Consider the following 7,359-nt stretch of genomic DNA (forward strand, 5'->3'; position numbering starts at 1 on the left):
AGGCTGGCTAGATCCAAGGCCCAGGGGCGGCGGCCCTTACATCCCTTCATTTTCACTGATGAATGATAAGTATCACAAACTGAAGGAAATTGTATTAATGTATTAATCGTGTTTTTTATTAGGCTATGTTTGCATGTTGATTTAAATGTCTGCTGAAAATAAATGTATTTTATTTTTCAACAAATGATTTAATCTCAAACTAATATTTATTTGTATATGCTGTCACTTCATTGTTTGAGAGAACAAATTGCAACTTGACATCCAGGTCAAATGCATTCAATCCATAATCCAATGAACACAAAGAGCTATAAATAAACCATTAAAGCTTATAACCTATATATTATGACATGATGACTAATGGAAGGGCATAATTGCAATCTGACAGTAAAATAAAATCAATATTAGACTATCTAAAATGACACAAAGACACAAAGGCATGGAATGGTTAGGCCTAATCTCCCTCACCATAACAAAGTACAAGGACATATAAAAGCAAGGTGACTAAAATTGATTGATTGATAACTTTATTGATTCAATAAGAGCAGAATTGTGCAAGACAATACAACAAAAATATTGATCAAAAGGAATAAAACACAATAAAGCCCAAGGGCTTGTTTCCATTGTGGTCCTTTGTGTGGGACAAGTGGAGTGAATATGTGTGCAGGTGTGAGCGCGTGTGTGTGCGATAAAAGTAGAGGGCTATTTCTTCCACCGTTGACTGCAGAGCTGGAGTGCTTACGTTGCATGGACAGATTTGGCGTTAGGCATTTGGATTTTTCTTCATCAGCTGGATGTCTGCATCCACCATCTGTTTCACCAGCTCCTCAAAAGTCACCTTTGGCTTCCAGCCCAACTTCTGAAGTGCCTTAGTGCTGTCACCCTGTAGGTAGTCCACTTCAGTGGGACGGAAGTATTTGGGGTCCACCTTCACGTGCACCACCCCTGTCTCCTGGCAGCGGCCGACCTCCTTCTCATCCTTGCCCTCCCACACAATGGTCTTGCCCACATGCTGAAAGGCCTTCTCCACATACTCCCTCACACTGTGCACCTCCCCCGTGGCTATGACAAAATCCTCTGGCTCCTCCCTTTGCAGCATCAGCCACATGGCCTCCACGTAGTCCTTGGCGTGGCCCCAGTCTTTCTTGGAGTCCAGGTTGCCCAGGCTGAAGCTCTCCATTTGGCCCAGGAGAATCTTCGCTACAGAAAGGCTGATCTTTCGAGTCACAAAGTTTGAACCTCTCCTCGGGCTCTCGTGGTTGAAGAGGATTCCATTGCAGGCAAACATGTTATAGGCCTCTCGGTAGGTCACCACGATCGAGTGGGCATAGAGCTTAGCAGCACCATAAGGTGAGCGGGGGTAGAAAGGTGTGCTTTCTGTCTGAGGGTTCTCCTTGACTTTGCCGTACATTTCGCTGGTGGAGGCCTGGTAGAAACGCACACTGTTGCTCAGGCCACACGTCTTTATGGCTTCCAACAGACGCAGTGTACCTACACCATCCACATTAACTGTGTACTCAGCCAAGTCAAAAGAGATATTGACGTGACTCTGAGCCCCCAGGTTGTAGATCTCTGTAGGCTTGACCTGGTTGATGATCTTCACCAGGCCCGTGCTCTCCGTCAGGTCGCCATAATGCAGCTTCATGTTGCCCTCGGTGTGTGTCTGGGGGTTCTGGTACAGATGTTCGATACAACCCGTGTTGAAGGAGATGGAACGGCGCACAACGCCATGGACCTCGTAGCCTTTCTCTAGCAGGAACTCGGCCAGGTAGGATCCATCCTGTCCGGTGATGCCCGTGATGACAGCCACCTTCCTCTGCCTTCTCAGCTCTCCGTTCATCCCGAGGCTCTCGGACGACTCTGTGCACTGGGCCATGGCTTAACGACTGGATCTTTGCTGCACACAGACCGATACTCTTGACTGACCAGATTCCTGATGAATATGCAGCATCACTCACTGATATCATCACCGATGACATTGCAATTGCTCGAGTGACATCACTGATGACATCACAGATGACATCACATTTGCCAGAGTGTGAAATCCCCCCACACACATTATGACATCATCAGAGATATATGACATCACTATAGAGTAACGCAGCGATGACGTATTTTTGTAGTCGGAAGGCAGAAGTCCCGGACTTCCTGGATCTTACGGGGAAAAGTCAATGGGTTTTTAGAATGGGGATTTCACTTAAATGTATAAAATAAGGTCTGTGGTTAACAAAAGTTTATGAGAGTAATTTGGGTTCAGCAGGATAATCTTCACAAACGTGAATCACTTTTATGACTTTTGAAACGTAAATGCGTTTTTTTAATGTGATTTTTAGAAAACAACCCAGCTATTATAATGCGGAAGTTAATAGCATGAGTTGTGCCAAACAAACGTTAATATCTCAAAAGCTATACATCACATCGCTTATATTTCGACATTCTGAGTGAGAGCAGAATTAGCTCAAGAGTTTGATGTATAATACATGCATGTTGTGTTAAAGTTGTGTGAACTTTTGCAGTTTTTAAAATGTCAATAAAGTTAGCCGGCTAGAGTCAGACACTAAGCCTTGCGCCACTTGGTCTCCATAGGGTTCCATTGCCGTTGCCACCCAGTGAGCGGTTTGTTTACCAAAATGATGCTTGCTCGGCTAATGCCTCATATAGAGACTTGCAAACATGAAGAAGGTGCCAGTGCCAGCCCGCAAGTGTGTTCAGATGGAACTGAATGATGATGTGCAAGGTAGGTAAACTTTACATCTATGGTGTCAGACTAAACACACTCTTGCCCACACAAGGAACTATTTCATAGATCAATCCTACAGTATTATCTTAATGAATTTGAATAATTTTTACTGCGGTCACTGCTGCAATAATTTAATTTCTATGTACGGTTTCAAATATAATATTTATCTAGAGCTATATAGTAAGTGGTGGCAGACACCTATGACATCACTGATGATGTCATAAGATGATGTCATAACGCTTAAACAGCTATGACAGGCTGGCTAGATCCAAGGCCCAGGGGCGGCGGCCCTTACATCCTTTCATTTTCACTGATGAATGATAAGTATCACAAACTGAAGGAAATTGTATTAATGTGGTTAACCCCGTTCTCCATGCTCAGAGGCGTCACCCTGCAAACAGGCGAAAGGGAAGAAGGTGCCACTGCCAGCCCGCAAGCATGTTCAGATGGAAGTGAATGATGATGAGCAAGGTAGGTCTATATTGAGCTAACAAGGCGCGACTTTGTGTTTATATGTGTGGTTTGTGTGGAGTTTGGGAAGTCACGATCTCTAGTTAAAGTTTGCTTGCTAGGTCAGCACTAAACCCCGCGTCACCAGGCTCAAGACCCTCACAACTTCAGGGGAAAGGTGACAGGGGACTTGCTATTACAATTTCTTACAATTGTCGGAGCCATATCTTTAGTACCGTAAATTTCGGACTATAAGCCGCGGCTTTTTCCCCATTTTTCGGCCCTGCGGCTTATAACGGTGCGGCTTATCTATGGATTTTTACAGCTAACGGCCACTAGGGGACATCCTAAATCTATGGATTTTGGTACGAGAGACAGAACGAGAGCAAGACAGACAGACCCTGATTGGATGATGTTGCAAGAAATGTGCCTCGCGACCTGATTGGAGCACTGTGCCACTACGCTCTCTCAGCCACTACTGTAAAACACCCTCCCTCCTCCCACCCTCCCTCGCTCCGGGGGAAAAATGGCGCCGATTGAGCCAGAAAGACAGTCTGAATGAAATTGAATGTAACGTTCCCAATTCTATGTATTACATTCTAAAAAATTAACGGCAACATTTTGGAAGGCTAAGCCACACAACTAGCTCGTTGTAATCTAACATCATGCTTCAAAAGATGGAGAACTGGCTGTGTTACGACGATGAGGGTAAGGACTCAAAACGGTCTCCGCTGATAAGACATTAAAACACCTGCGGCTTATAGTCCGGTGCGGCTTATATATGTAACAAACATGCAATTTAGCTGCTGCGGCTTATATTCAGGTGCGCCTTATAGTGCGGAAAGTACGGTAATATTGAAAATCTCTGTAAATACTATGTCAGTGCTTCTCAAAGTGGGGTCCTTAAGGGGATGCACGGTGTCCCCAGCAAAAAGGAATAATTGAATTCAATTCTAATACAATGCATAAGAAGCACAATGGCAGAATGTCTGACTATTTTGGTCATGGCTTCAGTTCATATACACTTCATGGAATAAAATATTGTGGTGCTCATGTCACTCTCCTAGAACCCACACACTCCTGATTCTAGGAGGATTTTTTTCTTTTTTTTTCTGTGCTTAGATACTAACCAAAACCATCCCTTCATTTTCACTGATGCAAATGCACACTGTCAGTGTATAAGTATCATAAACTGTCCGAAACAAATCGCAAGGAAATTGTCGAACATGTCTTCTCTCTTCCACACCATAACCCCGTTCTCCATGCTCAGAGGCGTCACCCTGCAAACAGGCGAAAGGGAAGAAGGTGCCACTGCCAGCCCGCAAGCGTGTTCAGATGGAAGTGAATGATGATGAGCAAGGTAGGTCTATATTGAGCTAACAAGGCGCGACTTTGTGTTTATATGTGTGGTTTGTGTGGAGTTTGGGAAGTCACGATCTCTAGTTAAAGTTTGCTTGCTACAGTACTAGCTTTATTTATTGATGGATATACACTGTAGTAGTATAAGTGACTTGGGACACGCAGAGTTGGAAAACATTGGAACTAGAGGGGGCTCATACAGTGAATCAAGTTGATCTTAATTTCCAGGGACACAAATGAGATTGTTACTGAATTGAACTTCGGGCCTCAAAATGTATCTCAAATCCATATAGTGTCGAAACAAGATGATAGATCTTTTCATCTTTGTCTCCCTGTAACCTGTCGCGTACACGTCTACCCTAACGGTGTAACCTGTAGCGTACACGTCTACCCTAACGCTGTAACCTGTAGCATACACGTCTACCCTAACGCTGTAACCTGTAGCGTACACGTCTACCCTAACGCTGTAACCTGTAGCGTACACGTCTACCCTAACGCTGTAACCTGTAGCATACACGTCTACCCTAACGCTGTAACCTGTAGCGTACACGTCTACCCTAACGCTGTAACCTGTAGCGTACACGTCTACCCTAACGCTGTAACCTGTAGCGTACACGTCTACCCTAACGCTGTAACCTGTAGCGTACACGTCTACCCTAACGCTGTAACCTGTAGCGTACACGTCTACCCTAACGCTGTAACCTGTAGAGTACACGTCTACCCTAACGCTGTAACCTGTAGCATACACGTCTACCCTAACGCTGTAACCTGTCGCGTACACGTCTACCCTAACGCTGTAAAATGTAGCGGACACGTCTAAGCTAATGCTGTGCTATGCCAGACCGCGCAGCCTTTAATCCAATTCCAGGCCTACTTCCTCATGTAGAAAATCGAATAACTGACCTGCAATCACCTGTGTCTTGTGATTGTGTGTGTGTGTGTGTGCACGCGTGTGCTTGTGTGTATTAGCATCTGTGCAGTGACGCAGGGCGTGCTCACCGACGCATCCCGGCGTCTACACAGCAACAGTAATGACATCTCTCAGAGAGCAGTGGCCTCGGCACACGCAATGGAGCGTGAAAGAAGAGACGAGGGAAGACAAAGACACAGAGAGAAGGAGAAAGAGGGGAGACAGTAGTGTGCACCAGAGAAAGAGGGGAGAGACAGTAGTGTGCACCAGAGAAAGAGGGGAGAGACAGTAGTGTGCACCAGAGAAAGAGGGGAGAGACAGTAGTGTGCACCAGAGAAAGAGGGGAGACAGTAGTGTGCACCAGAGAAAGAGGAGAGGGGAGAGACAGTAGTGTGCACCAGAGAAAGAGGGGAGACAGTAGTGTGCACCAGAGAAAGAGGGGAGAGACAGTAGTGTGCACCAGAGAAAGAGGGGAGAGACAGTAGTGTGCACCAGAGAAAGAGGGGAGAGACAGTAGTGTGCACCAGAGAAAGAGGGGAGACAGTAGTGTGCACCAGAGAAAGAGGGGAGAGACAGTAGTGTGCACCAGAGAAAGAGGGGAGAGACAGTAGTGTGCACCAGAGAAAGAGGGGAGACAGTAGTGTGCACCAGAGAAAGAGGAGAGGGGAGAGACAGTAGTGTGCACCAGAGAAAGAGGGGAGACAGTAGTGTGCACCAGAGAAAGAGGGGAGAGACAGTAGTGTGCACCAGAGAAAGAGGGGAGAGACAGTAGTGTGCACCAGAGAAAGAGGGGAGACAGTAGTGTGCACCAGAGAAAGAGGGGAGAGACAGTAGTGTGCACCAGAGAAAGAGGGGAGAGACAGTAGTGTGCACCAGAGAAAGAGGGGAGAGACAGTAGTGTGCACCAGAGAAAGAGGGGAGACAGTAGTGTGCACCAGAGAAAGAGGAGAGGGGAGACAGAGTAGTGTGCACCAGAGAAAGAGGGGAGACAGTAGTGTGCACCAGAGAAAGAGGAGAGGGGAGAGACAGTAGTGTGCACCAGAGAAAGAGGGGAGACAGTAGTGTGCACCAGAGAAAGAGGGGAGAGACAGTAGTGTGCACCAGAGAAAGAGGGGAGAGACAGTAGTGTGCACCAGAGAAAGAGGGGAGACAGTAGTGTGCACCAGAGAAAGAGGGGAGAGACAGTAGTGTGCACCAGAGAAAGAGGGGAGAGACAGTAGTGTGCACCAGAGAAAGAGGGGAGAGACAGTAGTGTGCACCAGAGAAAGAGGGGAGACAGTAGTGTGCACCAGAGAAAGAGGAGAGGGGAGAGACAGTAGTGTGCACCAGAGAAAGAGGGGAGACAGTAGTGTGCACCAGAGAAAGAGGGGAGAGACAGTAGTGTGCACCAGAGAAAGAGGGGAGAGACAGTAGTGTGCACCAGAGAAAGAGGGGAGACAGTAGTGTGCACCAGAGAAAGAGGGGAGAGACAGTAGTGTGCACCAGAGAAAGAGGGGAGAGACAGTAGTGTGCACCAGAGAAAGAGGGGAGAGACAGTAGTGTGCACCAGAGAAAGAGGGGAGAGACAGTAGTGTGCACCAGAGAAAGAGGGGAGAGACAGTAGTGTGCACCAGAGAAAGAGGGGAGAGACAGTAGTGTGCACCAGAGAAAGAGGGGAGAGACAGTAGTGTGCACCAGAGAAAGAGGGGAGACAGTAGTGTGCACCAGAGACAGTAGTGTGCACCAGAGAAAGAGGGGAGAGACAGTAGTGTGCACCAGAGAAAGAGGGGAGACAGTAGTGTGCACCAGAGAAAGAGGGGAGAGACAGTAGTGTGCACCAGAGAAAGAGGGGAGACAGTAGTGTGCACCAGAGAAAGAGGGGAGAGACAGTAGTGTGCACCAGAGAAAGAGGGGAGAGACAGTA

At 46.9% G+C, this 7,359-nt stretch overlaps 1 protein-coding gene and 1 pseudogene across 2 annotated transcripts in view; both read right to left on the reverse strand.

The window, feature by feature from the left end:
- The window catches only part of dab2ipb (DAB2 interacting protein b), a 239,474-nt gene that overhangs the window by 68,785 nt on the left and 163,330 nt on the right, over positions 1 to 7,359 (reverse strand).
- On the reverse strand, positions 746 to 1,873 carry LOC310781837 (GDP-mannose 4,6 dehydratase pseudogene; annotated as a pseudogene). Its single transcript has one exon. The product of its transcript is annotated as a GDP-mannose 4,6 dehydratase pseudogene (transcript).

Source organism: Poromitra crassiceps (genome assembly GCF_964638095.1).
Source record: "Poromitra crassiceps genome assembly, chromosome: 8".
Taxonomy (NCBI): Eukaryota; Metazoa; Chordata; class Actinopteri; order Beryciformes; family Melamphaidae; genus Poromitra; species Poromitra crassiceps.